At 38.5% G+C, this 26,470-nt stretch overlaps 1 protein-coding gene across 19 annotated transcripts in view; it reads right to left on the bottom strand.

The window, feature by feature from the left end:
• The window catches only part of Mageb16 (MAGE family member B16), a 218,310-nt gene that overhangs the window by 167,939 nt on the left and 23,901 nt on the right, over positions 1-26,470 (bottom strand). For 3 of the 19 annotated variants that reach the window (XM_087599997.1, XM_087599996.1, XM_087599990.1), the window contains exon 2: positions 16,390-16,477. The exons of the other annotated variants lie outside the window; for them this stretch is intronic. The gene's annotated coding sequence lies outside the window, so the exon portion shown is untranslated. The remainder of the gene's footprint in view (positions 1-16,389; positions 16,478-26,470) is intronic. 19 annotated transcript variants of the gene reach the window in all.

A 26,470-nucleotide genomic window follows, 5' to 3' on the forward strand; every position in this document is an offset into this window, starting at 1 on the left:
AGCTAGTAAAATGTAGAATTATAAACAGATTACTGTTCAACTTGGAGACTGTCTTTGTGGACTTTCTAAGAAACTGTAGTATATACTGTACAATTACCACAATTTGAGGAGAGGAGATTAAATATGTTCATACTATCTCCTATGCTACATTAATTGGGGAAATACCTGTGAGATAATTTCTTCTGGGTATTTCTGTCCTAAGCACACTAAATACCCACACAGAACATGGAATCCTCTGGCAAGGCTGCATGAAGTTTGAACTGGACCAAAGTTTAGATGGTAGGGATACTGGGAACAACATAGGCTTCAGTGCTATCCTTGAATTTGAGTGTCTAGGGAAATATTTAGAATCAAGCTGAAAGGAAGGCCATCCAGAGACTGCCCCGCCTGGAGATGCATCCTGTATACAAACACTAAACCCAGACACTATTGAGGATGTCAAGAACTGCTTGCTGACAGGAGCCTGATATAGCTGTCTCCTGAGAGGCTCTGCCAGAGTCTGACAAAGACAGAGGCAGATGCTCACAGTCAACAATTGGACTGAACATGGGAGGTCCCCAATGGAGGAGTTAGAGAAAGGATTGAAGGAGCTGAAGCAGTTTGCAATCCATAGGAAGAACAACAATATCAACCAATCAGAACCCCCAGAGCTCCCAAGGTCTAAACTACAACCAAAGAGTACACATGGAGGGACCCATGGCTCTAGCCGCATATGTAGCAGAGGATGGCCTTGTGGGACAACAATGGGAGGAGAGGTCCTTGGTCCTGGGAAGGCTCAATGCCACAGTGTAGGGAAATGCCAGAGCAGGGAATTGGGAGTGGCTGGGTGGCTGGGTGGGGTAGCACCCTCATAGAAGCAGGGGGAGAGAAGATGGGACAGGGGGTTTCCAGAGGGGAAACAAGTAAAGGGGATAACATTTGAAATGTAAATAAAAAATATCCAGTAAAAAAGGATCAAGATGAATTGAAATGTAAACCTTAAGAGATCTGTAATCAAAATCTGTTTGTATATCTAAGAAGAACATCAATTTCTAAAACTTAGTAAGCATGGAATAAAAAATTAAGAATTGTTAATCAAATTGAACATAAATGGTAGGCTGAGCCAAGTAAGTAAGAAGGTGGAAGGCAATTCCAAGAGAAATAAAGGTTAAAGTTGATCAGATTCCAAAATGGAGCAATCTTAAAGATGGAGTTTAGCATTCACGTTATATATTTGGAACTGTTGTTGCTATCTAAAAGTATATGCCACAGGGAGACAATATGGAAGAAACACTAGAAGAGGGCAATGTTGAACAGTAATGTACTTCCAATGGAGGCCTCAGCTGACTTCCTGAATGGCAATATAGTTGAGAGCTCAGAATGACTCAGGTGGAACAAATATGTCTAGGTTTTAACACTGTGCTAATTACCCACTGCAATGTAATGAGCTTAAGAAGAGAAATGATCTTAAGAGAGGCAACATTTGTCAGTGAGGAATTTCAGTGAAATGGATGAGAGACAAATGCTATCTTTCAATAACTCTGCAATAAGGGGAATAATGAAATCACAAGTACATTTGATGCTATTTGATGATGAAGAAATGAGGGTGGAGTGGTTATTAATACTGACAAATCCTAGGGGGAAAACATTGTTTAAAAGAAAAAATGTAAAAGATATCTTAACACTGCAAAACAAGATTAAAGTGAACATGTTTTTGCCAGTGTATTAAAGGAATGTAAGTTTCCCAAGAATATGTAGACTCTAATTTCACAGGTATAGCATTATGTTAATAAGAAAACGAAGGAAAGAAACAAGGAAGAAACATATTACTTATGAAGCTTACTTTCCTAGGGCCAAGGCAGAAATAATATGCAATTATGACATGCTTTAAGGCATGATGACAATAAATATTCTTTCTTTAATAACAATAAAATGACTTCTCAGGCCTGGGTGAGAATCACAATTTGAGAAGATAATTTTACAGAATTAATGTGATACAAACTGCAGAAATTAAATATCATTTGAAGTGAGGAAATATGTGAATATTTTTCCATTTTCTTCTGGAAGAAATTTACTTTGCAGAAAGAAAATGTTTATGTACAAATGATTAAGGCTGAAGGTTAATTTGTACTTTAGAAACCTTTGGGGCTATTTTGGTTTCAATTAAATAATGTGATTCTTAACAAAATTTAAATAATTTAAATTTGGCTACAAAGCCTGCATGTTCATAATATTGTAACATTTCAACCAAAGCAGAAAGAAATACATGTCAGAACCTGCAGATTGTATTCCTATATTGTTCTAGTTACACTTTCACAACCTATATTGAATCAATATGTCTAAAGAGTGAGTCTCTTGATGTGCCCAATCCTGTAAAGACTTGAAGCTCCAGGGAAGTGGGATGCACAGGGATGGGGAGAAAAGGGAAAGTACCTCTCAGAGGGAAATGGGAGAGAGAATGGGATGAAGAACTGTGGGAGGGGGACAGGGGGCAATGTCTGGAATGCAAATAAATAATATAATTAATTTAAAAAGAAGGGGATTCATGTTGCTCAGTCAGCGTTAGGGAAATGAGTCAGTTTACCTAAGAGTTCAAGTCTCTGTACCTTTGCATAGCACTTATTTTAATGATTGTTCCATGAAGCTAATTTTATCTAATATAGAATTAAACAATACATTGTTTTTGCTGGCTATCTTTAGAATACAGAAGTTTTACATATAGCTTTAAAAAATAAATAAAAAAGAGCGAGTTTCTTAAATGGCACTCCTAAATTCCACATGAAGTTGCCTCATTAGTAATTCTGACAGCTTCTGGTTTGTGAATACCAGGGCATAACATATCTCCAAAAAGAAAACTTAAATAACACTAAACAGATAACATTTAAACTTGTGGGGTTTGCTTTTCTTTGTTATCAGTTACTTTCCATTGAGATCAATTGGACATCATAATTTTAAGTCTATTTTCTGGCACAGGGATACTCACAGTATATAAATAATCATGTTATATAAGTAAAAATGTATGAGTTATAAAAGGAAATCCCTAAGATGAAATTGTTGGCAAAATAAAAAAGAAATGTATGCAAGATATAAAAACATATGCACTCTTTAACAGATTTATAACCACAATCTAAAGAAAAGGGCCATAAATTTTACAATTTTCAAGTAGTGCATATAAACGACATCTCAACTTTTGTGACACTAGTAATTCATGAGTTAAATTATTCCTGAGACCTGTGCTGTTAGCTTAGTCAAAATAAGTATGTACTACTCTTGGATGTTGACTGTCTACCTACATAGTTGAAGGAAACCCAAACATTTATATAATAATATAAATTTTTTCCTAATGAATACCAATAGAAGATACAAGTGAGAAACCCAAAACTGATGCTGCTCTACTGCCCCCACTTGGAGCCACATCTATGTGCTCTTCAGCTCTATGAAGTCTATGCAATGATATTGAACAACTGGCACTTTCCTTGAGGTCAAATGGTGAAGGAATGAAAATGAAAAAATAAGAAGATTGTTAATTCATATATTATTTTCAGACTTTAATGAAGCTTTTATATAATGACATTCAATCATAATGCAAACAGAGATTTGTTATTTTTAGTGGTGGATGGGATTCATGTAAGCAGAGAAAGGGTCTGTAGTCAGGTATGGGAGAAGCATGAACTGAATTTCAATATTACTGTTGTTCTCTACTGAGAATGAAGTAAAAAGTAATGATAGTAAACGAATTATCAGGACTGTGGACTTTTGATGATAAAGAGTAAGTGTTCTCTATTTTAAAGTAAATCAATATAAGGTTTGTTGTGTTTACACAGCAGGAGAGAAATAAGAATAAAATCTTCATTTTCAAAGGAAACATTCATTTGACTTGAAATGTTCTCCGTTTGATAGAGTAAATGAGACTTAGGGCTGTAGATCTAAGTTGGGAGTTATAGGAAACAAAGGAAAAATTTGGCATTGTTAGCGTCGTAAGACAACTGAAGGACAATGTATGAAAATTCAAAATGTGAGGAGAGCAGTCAATTCAAAAGTAAACACCAAAGTATGTTATATTGTGGTGTTTCCAGGTAAGTTGTCAAAGAAGAATTCAAAATACCGTAGCCAAATTTCAGGAACTAGAATATTTTTATAAGCAAAGCTGCAAAGGGATATCAACCACAATATCTCTATATATCTTTATATCTATCTATCTATCTATCTATCTATCTATCTATCTATTTATCTATCTATATTCTTATGTCTGTGACTTTACTTTTATTTCCATATTCAGTAAAAATATTGCACCTGTTGTATTAAGTGTTTGTTTAGTGAAGATTGAAAAGCAGGGACACCACATGGAAGTCTTAGGCAAATGGATGGAACTATCATCCTGAGTGAGGAAACCCAATCACAAAAACCACACATGGAATGCACTCAAGGATAAGTGGATATTATCCAGAAAGGTCAGATTACCCAATGATACAATCCATAGACCATATGAAGTCCAAGAAGAAGGAAGACCAAAGTGTGGAAGCTTCTGTCCTTCTTAGAAGGGAAACAAAAATATTAATAGGAGGAGATACAGAGACAAAGTTTGGAGCAGAGACTGAAGGAATGGCCATCCAGAGACTGCCCTATCTGGGGAGCCAGCCCATATACATACTGCCACCAAACCCAGACAATATTGCTGATGCCAGGAAGTGCATGCTGACAGGAGCCTGATATAGCTGTCTACTGAGAGGCTCTGCTAGAGCCTTAGTGATACAGATGAGGATGCCTGCAGCTAAACCATCCTACTCAGCACAGGGATTCCAATGGAGGAGTCAAAGAAAGGACTGAAGGAGCTGAAGAAGTTTGCAATCCCTTAGGAAGAACAACAATATCAACCAAACAAAGAGTACACGTGGAAGGACCAATGGCTCCAACTACATATGTAGCAGAGGATGGCTTTGTAAGGCATCAGTGGGAGGAGAGGCCCTTGGTCCTGTGTAGGCTTGATGCTCCAGTGAAGGGGATTGTCAAGGTGTTGAGGTGGTAGTGAGTGGCTGTGTGTGAGAGCATCTTAGAAGCAAGGGGAGGGGAGAAAGGATGGGGGAAGGGGATAACATTTGAAATGTAAATACATAAAATATTCAATAAAAATTTTAAAGAGAAGCAGGCATATCACATTTTTTCTGCCATTGCCTTCAAATTGTAACCTCCCCTTTTATTATGGTTATTGTCTAAATGGGATTTTATGAATACAAAATGTATACTTTATCTATTTTGATTTGTGCGAAAATATATCTATTTGATCTTCCTATATGAAAATCAGCATTCTTGTTGCTTTAGTTTATTCTCTGTTTCTGTGAAGAAATACTGATCAAAATAACTTGAGGAGGAAATTGTTTATTTCACCTATGGGTTACAGTATATCATCCATTGAGGTAAACTGTGGCAGGAACTCAAGGCAGAAATTGGAGGGCAGGAATAGCACAGGCAATAGAGGAATAATACTTACTGGTTTGCTGCTTATGGCTTGTTAACTTGTTTATTCTACTACTAAGACCACCTGCCAAGGAGTGGTGGCATCCATTGTGGGCTGGAATCCTTTATCCCAGTCACTACCACAGACTTGTCTACAGGCAAACACTATGAAGGCATATTGTCAATTGAGGTTTTCTTTTCCTTTTACTTTTCTTGCCCTGTCCCCAAGATATCCCTAGCTTGTGTCAACCTGACAAAAAACTAACTAGCAAAGTCATGTTATATATCATCCACAGGTGGCAAAAGGCCTAGGCTTGCTTGAGTGTAGGATGGACTGCCTCATAGGATGTTTGTCCCTCTACAAGCCACATCAGAAGGTCATCAGTGGAACTCTCAGTCCATTTTTTAGCTTTCAGCCCTTATCACCCAGTGTTTGCCTCTTTACTATGTTCTTGGGAACTGCCTCTTCAATTTTAGAGTCCAGTTTTAGCAGACTGCAGACCTTGGGGTCAACTGAGGTCTCCTCTTTTATGGTGGTTAGGGCACTGCTGCCTTCCTTGCTATTAGCAGTAGTGATTTCCTGTTTCTGGCACTGTGAACCGCATTGAAGTGCTCCAATAGTGGATGAGTGTCAGCAGCTGTGAAACTGCACTGACTACATTTGTAGCAGCTGTGTGCTCTCCTGGAGGGAAGAAAAGAGTCAGTGGGAAGCCAGAATTTTGAAGGGAATGCTCTGTGCTAAAATAGTCATCATGCACCTGACTTCTCTCATGTGATACAGCAGAAATGGAAAGAAATAAAATATTCTCAACACCCAAAAAACCAAAGAACTATGTATTATTCCATTGATTTTTTTGGCTTGCATTTCTTTTCAATTATCATTCTAGTCTTTAGTTTTAAATTCTATTAACAACATTTAAATTCTCTTTAATTTGCCTACTTTAAAATATTTACTTAATTTATTTGTCTATTTGTCTCCACTGAATTCTGCTTAATTTTTCAATCACATATTGGGATTTAATTAATTTAAATTACTTTATTTATTAAACATTATTTGTGTGTTTGTGTGTGTGTGTGTGTGTGTGTGTGTGTGTGTGTGTATACACGTGCACGCGCGCGCGGGTGCAGGCGCGCATGTGTGTATATCCATGGAGACCAAAAGAGGACATGTATCCTGTGGAGCTGGAGTTTCAGGCAGTTATGAATTACCTGATATGTTCCTGTTAAAGAGCAGTAAATACTCTAAACTGCTGAGCCAAGCCATTTTTGGTCACTTTTCGAAGCACTAATTTTATTTGTATATCTCATAATCTATATTTTATTTGCTAATTAACTAACTAGATCATTCATTTATAAATTAAATTGCATTTGTATTGGCTAGTCTTTGTCAATTTGACATAAATTATAGTCACTTGGAAATATCTGCTAAGGAGTTGCTTCATCAAATCGGCCCATAAAACTAGTTGTAGGGCATTTTCCTGATTCCTAATTGATGTAGATGTGCCCATCGCTATAGGTAGCACATTCTCTGAACAAGTAGACCTGGGCTTTATAAGAAAGGTATCTGAGAAAGCCAGAGGCTGCAAACTAGTAAGCATAAGCAGTGTTCTTGTAGGGTCTGCTGCAGTTCTTGCCTCCAGATTTTTTTTTTTTAATTTTTTAAATTTTTTGGCTTCTCTTGATGAAATGTGATGAAGCCATTTAAACTAAATAAAGCATTTTGGTCATGTTGTATATTACAAGAAGTAAATTAGAACAAGTTTACTATCCATCTATCTAGTATTCTCAGAAGTGTTTCATGCTGGAGGAATTTGTGTTTGTATCTACTACAAATATGAGTATTATTTTCAAATAGAGATATAATGTAGATCCCTTGAGATCTTAGATATAATGAGAATTTTGGGTTTGTGCTCACATAAGTATTGTTTTTTCATCTTAATCTTCATACAGGCTAATTAATGCAGAAGACTTCATCTAGCCCAACACTGACAAGTAGACATTTTAGAATATTTTATATTTAATAAAGCCTAATTATGTAGATAAACACATTTATTATTTCCTATATTTAAAAGGTTGTATTTAGTAGATAGGGAAAGATTTTAATTTAAATTTTAAGTTGTATATTACTCAGAGGATATTCTTTGGTCATAATTATTTTTTTTCATCTTTATTAACTTGGGTATTTCTTATTTACATTTGAATGTTATTCCCTTTCCTGGTTTCTGGGCCAACATCCCCCTAAGCCCTCCCCTTCCCCTTCTCTATGGGTGTTGCCCTCCCCATCCTTCCCCCCATTACTGCCCTCCCCACAACAATCACGTTCACTGGGGGTTCAGTCTTGGCAGGACCAAGGGCTTCCCCTTCCACTGGTGCTCTTACTAGGATATTCATTGCTACGTATGCAGTTGGAGTCCAGGGTCAGTCCACGTATAGTCTTTGGGTAGTGGCTTAGTCCCTGGAAACTCTGGTTGGTTGGCATTGTTGTACATATGGGGTCTCGAGCCCCTTCAAGCTCTTTCAGTCCTTCCTAAGATTCCTTCAACGAGGGTCCTGTTCTCAGTTCAGTGGTTTAATGATGGCATTCGCCTATGTATTTGCTGTATTCTGGCTGTGTCTCTCAGGAGAGATCTACATCCGGAAAATAATTATTTTTCTTAAATATTTCCAGAAGGAAATAACACTAGGTAATTTTGATGAAAACTTATTTAATTTTAGTTTCTACTATTGACATTTAAATTAAATTATGTGACTTTATATTTAATTTTTACGAAAGTACTTATTCTGGATAATGTAAATTTTAAGATTTGATCTCTTCCTTGGCTTTGCCAACTATTTTTTTAATTAAGGACATTGTCTTAAATTAAGAAAACGTAGGCATAGGAAAGATTACCAACTAACTGAATAGCTTTTTGTTACTTGTGATGTTGGTGGATGCATAGCAGAGAAATATGTATAACTGTCTTTTTTAAGTCATTATATCTTGTGTGAATGAGCAGAAGTCAAGCTATAAGAATTTAATATATTTATCATAACCTGATAAACTAAAATTATCTACAAAATCATACAACCGGAATCTATTCATATGTTTACAGTGAAAAAGTCATCATATCTTAGAGGATACCAGAAGGACACATTTTTTTTTTTTATTAACTTGAGTATTTCTTATATACATTTCGAGTGTTATTCCCTTTCCCGGTTTCCGGGCAAACATCCCCCTCCCCCCTCCCCTTCCTTATGGGTGTTCCCCTCCCAACCCTCCCCCCATTGCCGCCCTCCCCCCATAGACTAGTTCACTGGGGGTTCAGTCTTAGAAGGACCCAGGGCTTCCCCTTCCACTGGTGCTCTTACTAGGATATTCATTGCTACCTATGGGGTCAGAGTCCAGGGTCAGTCCATGTATAGTCTTTAGGTAGTGGCTTAGTCCCTGGAAGCTCTGGTTGCTTGGCATTGTTGTACTTTTGGGGTCTCGAGCCCCTTCAAGCTCTTCCAGTTCTTTCTCTGATTCCTTCAACGGGGGTTCTATTCTCAGTTCAGTGGTTTGCTGCTGGTATTCGCCTCTGTATTTGCTGTATTCTGGCTGTGTCTCTCAGGAGCGATCTATATCCGGCTCCTGTCGGTCTGCACTTCTTTGCTTCATCCATCTTGTCTAATAGGGTGGCTATATATGTATGGGCCAAATGTGGGGCAGGCTCTGAATGGGTGTTCCTTCAGTCTCTGTTTTAATCTTTGCCTCTCCCTTCCCTGCCAAGGGTATTCTTTTTCCTCATTTAAAGAAGGAGTGAAGCATTCACATTTTGATCATCCGTCTTGAGTTTCGTTTGTTCTAGGTATCTAGGGTAATTCAAGCATTTGGGCTAATAGCCACTTATCAATGAGTGCATACCATGTATGTCTTTCTGTGATTGGGTTAGCTCACTCAGGATGATATTTTCCAGTTCCAACCATTTGCCTACGAATTTCATACACTCGTTGTTTTTGATAGCTGAGTAATATTCCATTGTGTAGATGTACCACATTTTCTGTATCCATTCCTCTGTTGAAGGGCATCTGGGTTCTTTCCAGGTTCTGGCTATTATAAATAAGGCTGCGATGAACATAGTGGAGCACGTGTCTCTTTTATATGTTGAGGCATCTTTTGGGTATATGCCCAAGAGAGGTATAGCTGGATCCTCAGGCAGTTCAATGTCCAATTTTCTGAGGAACCTCCAGACTGATTTCCAGAATGGTTTTACCAGTCTGCAATCCCACCAACAATGGAGGAGTGTTCCTCTTTCTCCACATCCTCGCCAGCATCTGCTGTCACCTGAGTTTTTGATCTTAGCCAATCGCACTGGTGTGAGGTGAAATCTCAGGGTTGTTTTGATTTGCATTTCCCTTATGACTAAAGATGTTGAACATTTCTTTAGGTGTTTCTCAGCCATTCGGCATTCCTCAGCTGTGAATTCTTTGTTTAGCTCTGAACCCCATTTTTTAATAGGGTTATTTGTTTCCCTGCGGTCTAACTTCTTGAGTTCTTTGTATATTTTGGATATAAGGCCTCTATCTGTTGTAGGATTGGTAAAGATCTTTTCCCAATCTATTGGTTGCCGTTTTGTCCTAATCACAGTGTCCTTTGCCTTACAGAAGCTTTGCAGTTTTATGAGATCCCATTTGTCGATTCTTGATCTTAGAGCATAAGCCATTGGTGTTTTGTTCAGGAAATTTTTTCCAGTGCCCATGTGTTCCAGATGCTTCCCTAGTTTTTCTTCTATTAGTTTGAGTGTGTCTGGTTTGATGTGGAGGTCCTTGATCCACTTGGACTTAAGCTTTGTACAGGGTGATAAGCATGGATCGATCTGCATTCTTCTACATGTTGACCTCCAGTTGAACCAGCACCATTTGCTGAACATGCTATCTTTTTTTCCATTGGATGGTTTTGGCTCCTTTGTCAAAAATCAAGTGACCATAGGTGTGTGGGTTCATTTCTGGGTCTTCAATTCTATTCCATTGGTCTATCTGTCTGTCTCTGTACCAATACCATGCAGTTTTTATCACTATTGCTCTGTAATACTGCTTGAGTTCAGGGATAGTGATTCCCCCTGAATCCTTTTATTGTTGAGGATAGCTTTAGCTATCCTGGGTTTTTTGTTATTCCAGATGAATTTGCAAATTGTTCTGTCTAACTCTTTGAAGAATTGGATTGGTATTTTGATGGGGATTGCATTGAATCTGTAGATTGCTTTTGGTAAAATGGCCATTTTTACTATATTAATCCTGCCAATCCATGAGCATGGGAGATCTTTCCATCTTCTGAGGTCTTCTTCAATTTCTTTCCTCAGTGTCTTGAAGTTCTTATTGTACAGATCTTTTACTTGCTTGGTTAAAGTCACACCGAGGTACTTTATATTATTTGGGTCTATTATGAAGGGTGTCGTTTCCCTAATTTCTTTCTCGGCTTGTTTCTCTTTTGTATAGAGGAAGGCAACTGATTTACTTGAGTTATTTTTATACCCAGCCACTTTGCTGAAGTTGTTTATCAGCTTTAGTAGTTCTCTGGTGGAACTTTTGGGATCACTTAAATATACTATCATGTCATCTGCAAATAGTGATATTTTGACCTCTTCTTTTCCGATCTGTATCCCCTTGATCTCCTTTTGTTGTCTGATTGCTCTGGCTAGAACTTCAAGAACTATATTGAATAAGTAGGGAGAGAGTGGGCAGCCTTGTCTAGTCCCTGATTTTAGTGGGATTGCTTCAAGTTTCTCTCCATTTAGTTTAATGTTAGCAACTGGTTTGCTGTATATGGCTTTTACTATGTTTAGGTATGGGCCTTGAATTCCTATTCTTTCCAGGACTTTTATCATGAAGGGGTGTTGAATTTTGTCAAATGCTTTCTCAGCATCTAATGAAATGATCATGTGGTTCTGTTCTTTCAATTTGTTTATATAATGGATCACGTTGATGGTTTTCCGTATATTAATCCATCCCTGCATGCCTGGGATGAAGCCAACTTGATCATGGTGGATGATTGTTTTGATGTGCTCTTGGATTCGGTTTGCCAGAATTTTATTGAGTATATTTGCGTCGATATTCATAAGGGAAATTGGTCTGAAGTTCTCTTTCTTTGTTGTGTCTTTGTGTGGTTTAGGTATAAGAGTAATTGTGGCTTCGTAGAAGGAATTCGGTAGGGCTCCATCTGTTTCAATTTTGTGGAATAGTTTGGATAATATTGGTATGAGGTCTTCTATGAAGGTTTGATTGAATTCTGCACTAAACCCGTCTGGACCTGGGCTCTTTTTGGTTGGGAGACCTTTAATGACTGCTTCTATTTCCTTAGGAGTTATGGGGTTGTTTAACTGGTTTATCTGTTCCTGATTTAACTTCGATACCTGGTATCTGTCTAGAAAATTGTCCATTTCCTGAAGATTTTCAAATTTTGTTGAATCTGTAGTTATGTCTCCCTTTTCATTTCTGATTTTGTTAATTTGGACACACTCTCTGTGTCCTCTCGTTAGTCTGGCTAAGGGTTTATCTATCTTGTTGATTTTCTCAAAGAACCAACTTTTGGTTCTGTTGATTCTTTCTATGGTTCTTTTTGTTTCTACTTGGTTGATTTCAGCTCTGAGTTTGATTATTTCCTGCCTTCTACTCCTCCTGGGTGTATTTGCTTCTTTTTGTTCTAGAGCTTTTAGGTGTGCTGTCAAGCTGCTGACATATGCTCTTTCCTGTTTCTTTCTGCAGGCACTCAGCGCTATGAGTTTTCCTCTTACCACAGCTTTCATTGTGTCCCATAAGTTTGAGTATGTTGTATCTTCATTTTCATTAAATTCTAAAAAGTTTTTAATTTCTTTCTTTATTTCTTCCTTGACCAGGTTATCATTGAGTAGAGCATTGTTCAATTTCCACGTATATGTGGGCATTCTTCCCCTATTGTTATTGAAGACCAGTTTTAGGCCGTGGTGGTCCGATAGCACGCATGGGATTATTTCTATCTTTCTGTACCTGTTGAGGCCCGTTTTTTGACCAATTATATGGTCAATTTTGGAGAAAGTACCATGAGGAGCTGAGAAGAAGGTATATCCTTTTGCTTTAGGATAGAATGTTCTATAAATATCCGTTAAGTCCATTTGGCTCATGACTTCTCTTAGTCTGTCGACATCACTGTTTAATTTCTGTTTCCATGATCTGTCCATTGATGAGAGTGGGGTGTTGAAATCTCCCACTATTATTGTGTGAGGTGCAATGTGTGTTTTGAGCTTTAGTAAGGTTTCTTTTACGTATGTAGGTGCCCTTGTATTTGGGGCATAGATATTTAGGATTGAGAATTCATCTTGGTGGATTTTTCCTTTGATGAATATGAAGTGTCCTTCCTTATCTTTTTTGATGACTTTTAGTTGGAAATTGATTTTATTTGATATTAGAATGGCTACTCCAGCTTGCTTCTTCTGACCATTTGCTTGGAAAGTTGTTTTCCAGCCTTTCACTCTGAGGTAGTGTCTGTCTTTGTCTCTGAGGTGTGTTTCCTGTAGGCAGCAGAATGCAGGGTCCTTGTTGTGTATCCAGTTTGTTAATCTATGTCTTTTTATTGGGGAGTTGAGGCCATTGATATTGAGAGATATTAAGGAATAGTGATTATTGCTTCCCTTTATATTCATATTTGGATGTGAGGTTATGTTTGTGTGCTTTCATTCTCTTTGTTTTGTTGCCAAGACGATTAGTTTCTTGCTTCTTCTAGGGTATAGCTTGCCTCCTTATGTTGGGCTTTACCATTTATTATCCTTTGTAGTGCTGGATTTGTAGAAAGATATTGTGTAAATTTGGTTTTGTCATGGAATATCTTGGTTTCTCCATCAATGTTAATTGAGAGTTTTGCTGGATACAGTAACCTGGGCTGGCATTTGTGTTCTCTTAGGGTCTGTATGACATCAGTCCAGGATCTTCTGGCCTTCATAGTTTCTGGCGAGAAGTCTGGTGTGATTCTGATAGGTCTGCCTTTATATGTTACTTGACCTTTTTCCATTACTGCTTTTAATATTCTTTCTTTATTTTGTGCGTTTGGTGTTTTGACGATTATGTGACGGGAGGTGTTTCTTTTCTGGTCCAATCTATTTGGAGTTCTGTAGGCTTCTTGTATGTCTATGGGTATCTCTTTTTTTAGGTTAGGGAAGTTTTCTTCTATGATTTTGTTGAAGATATTTACTGCTCCTTTGAGCTGGGAGTCTTCACTCTCTTCTATACCTATTATCCTTAGGTTTGATCTTCTCATTGAGTCCTGGATTTCCTGTATGTTTTGGACCAGTAGCTTTTTCTGCTTTACATTATCTTTGACAGTTGAATCAATGATTTCTATGGAATCTTCTGCTCCTGAGATTCTCTCTTCCATCTCTTGTATTCTGTTGGTGAAGCTTGTATCTACAGCTCCTTGTCTCTTCTTTTGGTTTTCTATATCCAGGGTTGTTTCCATGTGTTCTTTCTTGATTGCTTCTATTTCCATTTGTAATTCCTTCAACTGTTTGATTGTGTTTTCCTGGAATTCTTTCAGGGATTTTTGCGATTCCTCTCTGTAGGCTTCTACTTGTTTATTAATGTTTTCCTGTGTTTCCCTAAGTGTGTTCAAGTCTTACTTGAAGTCCTCCAGCATCATGATCAAATATGATTTTGAAACTAGATCTTGCTTTTCTGGTGTGTTTGGATATTCCATGTTTGTTTTGGTGGGAGAATTGGGCTCCGATGATGGCATGTAGTCTTGGTTTCTGTTGCTTGGGTTCCTGCGCTTGCCTCTCGCCATCAGATTATCTCTAGTGTTACTTTGTTCTGCTATTTCTGACAGTGGCTAGACTGTCCTATAAGCCTGTGTGTCAGGAGTGCTGTAGACCTGTTTTCCTCTCTTTCAGTCAGTTATGGGGACAGTGTGTTCTGCTTTCGGGCGTGTAGTTTTTCCTCTCTACAGGTCTTCAGCTGTTCCTGTGGGCCTGTGTCTTGAGTTCACCAGGCAGCTTTCTTGCAGCAGAAAATTTGGTCTTACCTGTGGTCCCGAGGCTCAGGTTCGCTCGTGGGGTGCTGCCCAGGGGCTCTCTGCAGCGGCAGCAACCAGGAAGACCTGTGCCGCCCCTTCCGGGAGCTTCAGTGCACCAGGGTTCCAGATGGCCTTTGGCGTTTTCCTCTGGTGTCCGAGATGTGTGCACACAGAGCAGTCTCTACTGGTTTCCCAGGCTTGTCTGCCTCTCTGAAGGTTTAGCTCTCCCTCCCACGGGATTTGGGTGCAGAGAACTGTTTATCTGGTCTGTTTCTTTCAGGTTCCGGCGGTGTCTCAGGCTGGTGTCCTGCCGCTCCTGGGCCCTCCCCCACGGGAGCCCAGAGGCCTTATACAGTTTCCTCTTGGGCCAGGGATGTGGGCAGGGGTGAGCAGTGTTGGTGGTCTCTTCCGCTCTGCAGCCTCAGGAGTGCCCACCTGACCAGGCGGTTGGGTCTCTCTCTCACCGGGTCTGGGAGCAGAGAGCTGCTGCGGGCCGGGATCCGCGGGTGTGGGACTTCCGGTAAACACAGAATGTGCCCGGTCCTAGAGAAATTCTGCTTCCGTGTGTCCCAAGCTCACCAGGCAGCTTTCTTTCAGCAGAAAATTTGGTCTTACCTGTGGTCCCGAGGCTCAAGTTCGCTCGTGGGGTGCTGCCCAGGGGCTCTCTGCAGCGGCAGCCAGAAGGACACATTTTAACACAACTTATTTGATGTTAATGCTTTAAGTCTTGATAACAGAAAGAAAAAAAAGTAGGTTGGTAACCACTCTCACTTGGTTCTTTGGTTTTTAACTTGGATATTCCATATATAGAAATTGAAATGCATTCATTCTTTTTAGTTGTAATGAATAGTCATTTATGCTGACAGTTCCAGAAAATAAGCAGCAATGATTAATTTTTATATTTTCAACACATACCTTGAATGTTTCATTAGTAAATGTAAGTACATTTTATGGTCTAAGAAATTTCTATAGTCAATTTGTTATTTATTTATTTATTTATTTATTTGGAGCTGGGCAAGCGCTCTACCACTGAGCTAAATCCCCAACCCCTAGTCAACTTATTATAACTGTGAATTATAGCTGATAATTGTTCTAAAAATTTGCAATTCAGAAATAAGCACTGAGAATGAGACTTATGACAATGGAAAAAGAAAGCTTCATCTAAAACACTGGCAAACAAGAATTTATTCAGTTTTGATGAAGTTTCAACTTCCGAAAACTTCTGTTTGCTTCTGTTTAATGTCTATATAAAATGTTTAATGTGAATACAATAAAGTTCTTATTTTGGGCTTACACTAAATCAAGACAGAAAGAGTTTTTATAGCTATCATTCTGCCAGTCTCTGAAAAAAATACACTTTTCAAAAAGATATTTATTGCTACTTTCCATTTTTAAAATGATTAATTCAGTTCAAAAATTCTATGCATTTTTAAAACTTGTACTAAGCAAAAGTAGTATCATTTAACTTTAGATTTTCATTTAACTTTGTGCTAGAAATTTATGGGATCTACTTCATTGTAATGGCAATTGGACATTTCTTATTCCTCAATTTCCTATTTAACTGTTATTGTTTTGTGAAGGAACATATTCAGAAATCAAGCAATTAGGTTTCCAATGCTTTCTTGCAGTAAGTACCTGAAAAGACTTCAAGGTAATCCTAAGGTTATATATTTCAAGTGATATTCAGCATTATCATTATCTTTTTTCTCCATATTATTTGGATGGAGAATATATTTGTAAACATGATAGATTTATACTGAGTTCTACTTTACTTATTAAATAAATTTTGCATATTATTTTCTCAAGTATCAAGAAATTTAGTGTCCAGTTTTATAAAAATTATAATTGACATATAATTTGGGTACATATATTTAACATGTTATATCTATGTCTACATTTGCACCTACATTTATATAGATGTAGATATCTGTGAAATGATTGCCATAGTCAGGCTAACTTACATAACCATTGTATCTCCGGTCACTATTTTGAGTGTTTGAAATTCTTTTCCTTGTGATATTAAGCCTCTTCTGAGAGTCATCCAGTCACCTAAAGCAAGACAGAAAACCAGTTGGGCAAACTCCAAACTCTGCATCTCCATCTCTGATGTCAAAGCAGTCTTCAGATTTCCAAAGCCTTTTTCATCTTTGTTGAATACAACTTTTTTCTCCTAGGATTGTTTTATTCCTTGTTAGGTGCTTTCCTCAGCAGATAGCTCATGGCTCTGGCATGTCAAATATCTTGGGGTCTCCATGGCAACTTCAATATTACAGTCTCTTGTTTCAAAGTCTGAAATCCACACATGATCTTCTGGGCTTCTCCAAGAGCTGTCATCACTTCTCCAGCTCTGCCTTCTGTAACTCTAAGCTCAGGTTGATTCACTTCACCGCTGTTGCTGTTTTTGGTGATCATACCATTGTACTGGCATCTCCAATACATTGGATTCTTCTGCTACAGTAACTAGGCTTCACCAAAAGCCTCTCACAGGCACTCTTCATGGCACCAAACCTCAAATCTTTTGCATCACCCCTTTGGTTCTGGGATATCAACTGGTGCTGAGGCCACACCTACATCAATGGCCTTCCATGGCCTCTCACAATGTCAAGCCTCAGCTGCTCTTCATGACCCCTTCGTGCCTTCAAAACCAGTACCACCAGCTAACTCTTACACATTACCAAGTACAGCTGCAGCATGCAGTACAACCTTGGCTATCTCTAAACACAGATTCTTTGTGCTCTCAGAAAACACTTCCCAGAAGATTTCACCTCAGTGATGCTGGTCTCTTTTAATCACTGCTAACTTTTTAGCTCCAGTTAACTGGGATCAATTGTCTCAGTAGTGTCCTACTATTTTTCACACTAAAGCCAGAGCTAAATGACTGAAGCTGCCGTGTCTTGCTGAGTTATGGGGTTGGAACATGTTCTCACCATTCTATTACCACCTTTCTTTTTTCCCAATTCCCTCTCTACCTAAGCTTGGTTTTCCTGGAATTGCTCTGTAGATTGACCTCAAACTGAGAGATCTGCATGGATCTGTCTCCTGCAATGCTGGTATTAAAGACATATAGCAACATGCCTGTATTTAAGCTTTTCTTTACCTAGAACTTGCTCTGTCCCAGGCTGGCCTTGAACTTAGGGATCTGCTTGATTTTGTCTCCTGGGATTCAAAGTATGCACCACCATGCCTGGATCTAAAGTCATCTGGGTAGGATTTTGCCCAAAATGTCACCATTCCTTTCATTCAATTTAACATCTGGAAACACAGGATTTGACTCCATTTAACTTCCTGGTACTCTTTTAATACTCAAACCATATATTTTATAGTTTTTCTTTCTCAGCTTTGCTAAGCTTATTTAAAATGCTCTTCATGAGACTTAATAAGAGAACAAAGTCTATGAGGGGTGTTTCTAAGACTTCCTTTTCAATCAGAGTCTCTTCACCTTAGCCACTGGCACTCTTCAGATAAGTCAAATTGTACCTTCATTCTTAACCAATGTACCACAAAAAAGTCTCTAGCCAACCCACATATTGAAATTCTCCACTGATACTTCTTGGGCCAGGTCTGTGCAATTCATATTACTCAGAGTACCAAAGTCTTCCATATTCTTATAAGTCCATTCAAAGGATTTCACTGATTTCCACATCCAAAGTCCTCAAATCCAAACAAAATTCCAAACAAAAGCAAGGTCAGGCATATCACAGGAATACCCAACTCCTTGTACTAATTTCTGTCTTAGTGAGGGTTTTATTTCGAAGAACAGACACCATGACCATGGCAACATTTTAAAGATAATATTTAAATGGAGCTGGCTTATAGGTTCAGTCCATTATCATCAAGGCAGGAACATGGCATCATCCAGGCATGCATGGTGCAGGAGGAGCTGAGAGTTCTACATCTTTGTCTGAAGGCTGCTAGTGGAAGACTGGCTTCTAGGCATCTAGGTTGAGGATCTTAATCCCAAGCGCACAGTGACACACTTACTCCATCAATGGCATATCTACTTCAATAGTGCCATACCCTCTAATAGTGCCATTGCCTGGGACTAGCATATACAAACCATTACAGTCAACGTGTAATAAACTGTATACATTAGACACATAAAATTTCAGAATTTTTGCCACCCTTCTACTGTTAAGCAACCATAGGACAATTTAAAGCTAAACAATTGCTATGGATGCCTTCCTTATAACAAATGGTAACCCTTACCTTCTTTTCTTTTATGCTAAATCTTTTTTTCTATAGGCAACCAGTGGTATGCTTTGCATTACTATGGTGAAGCTTTATTATGATTTGAATATTTGATAACTGAAAACACAGACTATATATATATATATATATATATTTCTTGTGTTTCATTATTTGAGGATATTATTCTGTGACTCCTGACATTTCACATATCAATTAATATCAAATGTTCATTCTATTAATAATCAAGTCTAGTTTTATGATATATCTATGAATGATATATTGAGATTGTTATGAAGACAAGCTATTGAAAGTTTTGTGTATAAGAACAAGGGAACTGATTCATGTGTGTTTGTACATGACTGTAAACCTAACATATTGGAACTTTAGGTATGAAAATAAGGATTTCAAGCCATTTGAGTGGTATAGGATACATTTGAGATGTGTTTGGACCATGTGAAATCTTGCTTCAAAACAAGTACACTCAACACTCAAGTGTAAAATTATGGTAACTTGTTACTATATTGTATTTGGGGATTTTTCCTAATAATAAAGCATGATCTCCACGGAATTACTATAAAATTTTGGATTTTTAAGAATTTTATTTTTGGATATGCAGAATCATCTACTATGCTCATATCAAAAATATGGTATAAAAGGAAAAACTAGGAGAAAGTATAGTCAGAAAGAAGAAAACACTGCAGAGTTGGAATTACTGGTATTGAGTAGGATTCTTAAGAAAAATCATTAAATGAATATTATAAGAGTTTTGTTGGGTAGTATTATGAATAAGTAAAACCCATAGTTTTGGAACAGTCTTGTTTTTAGTGAAATAAAAGATCTAAAATATTAGCAGACATATATGCTGTATAAAACAGAGGTGATATAACGACAGGTCTAGATTTCTTTCTGCTCTGCATCAGCCAAGTTGTTCCTTCCATCATTACTTTCTGATTCTCTAATGCATGGGGAAGAAAAAGACTTAAAGTTGAGAATAAGGTAAAAACATGGAGAAAAGAAAATAGATGACAAAAGTACAATGATAGGAAAAAGACAATAGAAGTGGTGATCCGAAGAGAGTATGAGAACACTTCAGGATTTCATGTTTAACACAGCTAGTGAGATTTTGCAGTATTGGGGCATTAAAGAAAAAACTTGTAGATAGAGTAGTTTATATTTTCAAGAAACTCAGAAATGGGTAATCTTGGCAGAGATTTTATTTCCCTTCAGTAAACTCCTCTGAAGCATTAAAATATGTTGAAATATGAACTCAGTACAGGCAAATGGAAAGATATGAGGTGGCTAAGTGCCACTAGACAGTGTTACCAGACAATACCTTAACAACAAATACCTTACCAGGTTTTCTCAGTGCCAAGAAAACCAGCTTTTGATGACTCTTGGAGAGAAGAAATAGGTTTGCTGAAGGATTTTTTTCCTTGTAATTTTGATATGACTTCCAATGAAAGCATACTTTTGTAAAAGATTTGGTGTTGATGGAAGTTAGCTATTGTATAGTTTGTACTAGTCCATGACAGGAAAGTAATATACCTTTAAGGTTTTCTAATTGAAACTTTCATAATTTTTCCTGGTTGGTTAGCTTTGAAATGGGATGAAAAATCAACTTAACTTATATTTTTATTGCAAATAGTAATGATGACAATGAATGGAAATAATTTTGTGCAGATTTTAATGCAGAATTAGCTGTGAGTATAATTTTCTGTAGATAAATTAATTCATCTTTAAGAATTGGTATATTTTGGCAGCAGCTCTCTGCTCCCAGACCCGGTGAGAGAGAGACCCAACCACCTGGTCAGGTGGGCACTCCTGAGGCTGCAGAGCGGAAGAGACCACCAACTCTGCTCACCCTTGCCTACATCCCTGGCCCAAGAGGAAACTGTATAAGGCCTCTGGGCTCCCGTGGGGGAGGGCCCAGGAGCGGCAGGACCCCTGCCTGAGACACCACCGGAACCTGAAAGAAACAGACCGGATAAACAGTTCTCTGCACCCAAATCCCGTGGGAGGGAGAGCTAAACCTTCAGAGAGGCAGACAAGCCTGGGAAACCAGAAGAGACTGCTCCCTGCACACACATCTCGGACGCCAGAGGAAAAAGCCAAAGACCATCTGGAACCCTGGTGCACTGAAGCTCCTGGAAGGGGCGGCACAGGTCTTCCTGGTTGCTGCCGCTGCAGAGAGCCCCTGGGCAGCACCCCACGAGCGAACTTGAGCCTCGGGACCACAGGTAAGACCAAATTTTCTGCTGCAAGAAAGCTTCCTGGTGAACTCAAGACACAGGCCCACAGGAACAGCTGAAGACCTGTAGAGAGGAAAAACTACACGCCCGAAAGCAGAACACTCTGTCCCCATAACTGACTGAAAGAGAGGAAAACAGGTCTACAGCACTCCTGACACACAGGCTTATAGGACAGTCTAGCCACTGTCAGAAATAGCAGAACAAAGTAACACTAGAGATAATCTGATGGCGAGAGGCAAGCGCAGGAACCCAAGCAACAGAAACCAAGACTACATGGCACCATCGGAGCCCAATTCTCCCATCAAAACAAACATGGAATATCCAAACACACCAGAAAAGCAAGATCTATTTTCAAAATCATATTTGATCATGATGCTGGAGGACTTCAAGAAAGACATGAAGAACTCCCTTAGAGAAGAAGTAGAAGCCTACAGAGAGGAATCGCAAAAATGCCTGAAAGAATCGCAAAAATCCCTGAAAGAATTCCAGGAAAACATAAATAAACAAGTAGAAGCCCATAGAGAGGAGACACAAAAATCCCTGAAAGAATTCCAGGAAAACATAAATAAACAAGTAGAAGCCCATAGAGAGGAGACACAAAAATCCCTGAAAGAATTCCAGGAAAACACAATCAAACAGTTGAAGGAATTACAAATGGAAATAGAAGCAATCAAGAAAGAACACATGGAAACAACCCTGGATATAGAAAACCAAAAGAAGAGACAAGGAGCTGTAGATACAAGCTTCACCAACAGAATACAAGAGATGGAAGAGAGAATCTCAGGAGCAGAAGATTCCATAGAAATCATTGACTCAACTGTCAAAGATAATGTAAAGCAGAAAAAGCTACTGGTCCAAAACATACAGGAAATCCAGGACTCAATGAGAAGATCAAACCTAAGGATAATAGGTATAGAAGAGAGTGAAGACTCCCAGCTCAAAGGAGCAGTAAATATCTTCAACAAAATCATAGAAGAAAACTTCCCTAACCTAAAAAAAGAGATACCCATAGACATACAAGAAGCCTACAGAACTCCAAATAGATTGGACCAGAAAGGAAACACCTCCCGTCACATAATCGTCAAAACACCAAACGCACAAAATAAAGAAAGAATATTAAAAGCAGTAATGGAAAAAGGTCAAGTAACATATAAAGGCAGACCTATCAGAATCACACCAGACTTCTCGCCAGAAACTATGAAGGCCAGAAGATCCTGGACTGATGTCATACAGACCCTAAGAGAACACAAATGCCAGCCCAGGTTACTGTATCCAGCAAAACTCTCAATTAACATTGATGGAGAAACCAAGATATTCCATGACAAAACCAAATTTACACAATATCTTTCTACAAATCCAGCACTACAAAGGATAATAAATGGTAAAGCCCAACATAAGGAGGCAAGCTATACCCTAGAAGAAGCAAGAAACTAATCGTCTTGGCAACAAAACAAAGAGAATGAAAGCACACAAACATAACCTCACATCCAAATATGAATATAAAGGGAAGCAATAATCACTATTCCTTAATATCTCTCAATATCAATGGCCTCAACTCCCCAATAAAAAGACATAGATTAACAAACTGGATATGCAACAAGGACCCTGCATTCTGCTGCCTACAGGAAACACACCTCAGAGACAAAGACAGATACTACCTCAGAGTGAAAGGCTGGAAAACAACTTTCCAAGCAAATGGTCAGAAGAAGCAAGCTGGAGTAGCCATTCTAATATCAAATAAAATCAATTTCCAACTAAAAGTCATAAAAAAAGATAAGGAAGGACACTTCATATTCATCAAAGGAAAAATCCACCAAGATGAACTCTCAATCCTAAATATCTATGCCCCAAATACAAGGGCACCTACATACGTAAAAGAAACCTTACTAAAGCTCAAAACACACATTGCACCTCACACAATAATAGTGGGAGATTTCAACACCCCACTCTCATCAATGGACAGATCATGGAAACAGAAATTAAACAGTGATGTCGACAGACTAAGAGAAGTCATGAGCCAAATGGACCTAACGGATATTTATAGAACATTCTATCCTAAAGCAAAAGGATATACCTTCTTCTCAGCTGCTCATGGTACTTTCTCCAAAATTGACCATGTAATTGGTCAAAAAACGGGCCTCAACAGGTACAGAAAGATAGAAATAATCCCATGCGTGCTATCGGACCACCACGGCCTAAAACTGGTCTTCAATAACAATAAGGGAAAAATGCCCACATATACGTGGAAATGAAACAATGCTCTACTCAATGATAACCTGGTCAAGGAAGAAATAAAGAAAGAAATCAAAAACTTTTTAGAATTTAATGAAAATGAAGATACAACATACCCAAACTTATGGGACACAATGAAAGCTGTGCTAAGAGGAAAACACATAGCGCTGAGTGCCTGCAGAAAGAAACAGGAAAGAGCATATGTCAGGAGCTTGACAGCACACCTAAAAGCTCTAGAACAAAAAGAAGCAAATACACCCAGGAGGAGTAGAAGGCAGGAAATAATCAAACTAAGAGCTGAAATCAACCAAGTAGAAACAAAAAGGACCATAGAAAGAATCAACAGAACCAAAAGTTGGTTCTTTGAGAAAATCAACAAGATAGATAAACCCTTAGGCAGACTAACGAGAGGACACAGAGAGTGTGTCCAAATTAACAAAATCAGAAATGAAAAGGGAGACATAACTACAGATTCAGAGGAAATTCAAAAAATCATCAGATCTTACTATAAAAACCTATATTCAACAAAATTTGAAAATCTTCAGGAAATGGACAATTTCCTAGACAGTTACCAGGTATCGAAGTTAAATCAGGAACAGATAAACCAGTTAAACAACCCCATAACTCCTAAGGAAATAGAAGCAGTCATTAAAGGTCTCCCAACCAAAAAGAGCCCAGGTCCAGACGGGTTTAGTGCAGAATTCAATCAAACCTTCATAGAAGACCTCATACCAATATTATCCAAACTATTCCACAAAATTGAAACAGATGGAGCCCTACCGAATTCCTTCTACGAAGCCACAATTACTCTTATACCTAAACCACACAAAGACACAACAAAGAAAGAGAACTTCAGACCAATTTCCCTTATGAATATCGACGCAAAAATACTCAATAAAATTCTGGCAAACCGAATTCAAGAGCACATCAAAACAATCATCCACCATGATCAAGTAGGCTTCATCCCAGGCATGCAGGGATGGTTTAATATACGGAAAACCATCAACGTGATCCATTATATAAACAAACAGAAAGAACAAAACCACACGATCATTTCATTAGATGCTGAGAAAGCATTTGACAAAATTCAACACCCCTTCATGATAAAAGTCCTGGAAAGAATAGGAATTCAAGGCCCATACCTAAACATAGTAAAAGCCATATACAGCAAACCAGTTGCTAACATTAAACTAAATGGAGAGAAACTTGAAGCAATCCTACTAAAATCAGGGACTAGACAAGGCTGCCCACTCTCTCCCTACTTATTCAATATAGTTCTTGAAGTTCTAGCCAGAGCAATCAGACAACAAAAGGAGATCAAGGGGATACAGATCGGAAAAGAAGAGGTCAAAATATCACCATTTGCAGATGACATGATAGTATATTTAAGTGATCCCAAAAGTTCCACCAGAGAACTACTAAAGCTGATAAACAACTTCAGCAAAGTGGCTGGGTATAAAATTAACTCAAATAAATCAGTTGCCTTCCTCTATACAAAAGAGAAACAAGCCGAGAAAGAAATTAGGGAAACGACACCCTTCATAATAGACCCAAATAATATAAAGTACCTCGGTGTGACTTTAACCAAGCAAGTAAAAGATCTGTACAATAAGAACCTCAAGACACTGAAGAAAGAAATTGACGACGACCTCAGAAGATGGAAAGATCTCCCATGCTCATGGATTGGCAGGATTAATATAGTAAATATGGCCATTTTACCAAAAGCAATCTACAGATTCAATGCAATCCCCATCAAAATACCAATCCAATTCTTCAAAGAGTTAGACAGAACAATTTGCAAATTCATCTGGAATAACAAAAAACCCAGGATAGCTAAAGCTATCCTCAACAATAAAAGGATTCAGGGGGAATCACTATCCCTGAACTCAAGCAGTATTACAGAGCAATAGTGATAAAAACTGCATGGTATTGGTACAGAGACAGACAGATAGACCAATGGAATAGAATTGAAGACCCAGAAATGAACCCACACACCTATGGTCACTTGATTTTTGACAAAGGAGCCAAAACCATCCAGTGGAAAAAAGATAGCATTTTCAGCAAATGGTGCTGGTTCAACTGGAGGTCAACATGTAGAAGAATGCAGATCGATCCATGCTTATCACCCTGTACAAAGCTTAAGTCCAAGTGGATCAAGGACCTCCACATCAAACCAGACACACTCAAACTAATAGAAGAAAAACTAGGGAAGCATCTGGAACACATAGGCACTGGAAAAAATTTCCTGAACCAAACACCAATGGCTTATGCTCTAAGATCAAGAATCGACAAATGGGATCTCATAAAACTGCAAAGCTTCTGTAAGGCAAAGGACACTGTGGTTAGGACAAAACGGCAACCAACAGATTGGGAAAAGATCTTTACCAATCCTACAACAGATAGAGGCCTTATATCCAAAATATACAAAGAACTCAAGAAGTTAGACCGCAGGGAAACAAATAACCCTATTAAAAAATGGGGTTCAGAGCTAAACAAAGAATTCACAGCTGAGGAATGCCGAATGGCTGAGAAACACCTAAAGAAATGTTCAACATCTTTAGTCATAAGGGAAATGCAAATCAAAACAACCCTGAGATTTCACCTCACACCAGTGAGAATGGCTAAGATCAAAAACTCAGGTGACAGCAGATGCTGGCGAGGATGTGGAGAAAGAGGAACACTCCTCCATTGTTGGTGGGATTGCAGACTGGTAAAACCATTCTGGAAATCAGTCTGGAGGTTCCTCAGAAAATTGGACATTGAACTGCCTGAGGATCCAGCTATACCTCTCTTGGGCATATACCCAAAAGATGCCTCAACATATAAAAGAGACACGTGCTCCACTATGTTCATCGCAGCCTTATTTATAATAGCCAGAACCTGGAAAGAACCCAGATGCCCTTCAACAGAGGAATGGATACAGAAAATGTGGTACATCTACACAATGGAATATTACTCAGCTATCAAAAACAACGAGTGTATGAAATTCGTAGGCAAATGGTTGGAACTGGAAAATATCATCCTGAGTGAGCTAACCCAATCACAGAAAGACATACATGGTATGCACTCATTGATAAGTGGCTATTAGCCCAAATGCTTGAATTACCCTAGATCCCTAGAACAAACGAAACTCAAGACGGATGATCAAACTGTGAATGCTTCACTCCTTCTTTAAATGAGGAAAAAGAATACCCTTGGCAGGGAAGGGAGAGGCAAAGATTAAAACAGAGACTGAAGGAACACCCATTCAGGGCCTGCCCCACATGTGGCCCATACATATACAGCCACCCAATTAGACAAGATGGATGAAGCAAAGAAGTGCAGACCAACAGGAGCCGGATGTAGATCGCTCCTGAGAGACACAGCCAGAATA

The sequence above is a fragment of the Rattus norvegicus genome, chromosome X (genome assembly GCF_021556685.1).
Source record: "Rattus norvegicus strain SHRSP/BbbUtx chromosome X, alternate assembly SHRSP_T2T, whole genome shotgun sequence".
NCBI classification, from domain to species: Eukaryota; Metazoa; Chordata; class Mammalia; order Rodentia; family Muridae; genus Rattus; species Rattus norvegicus.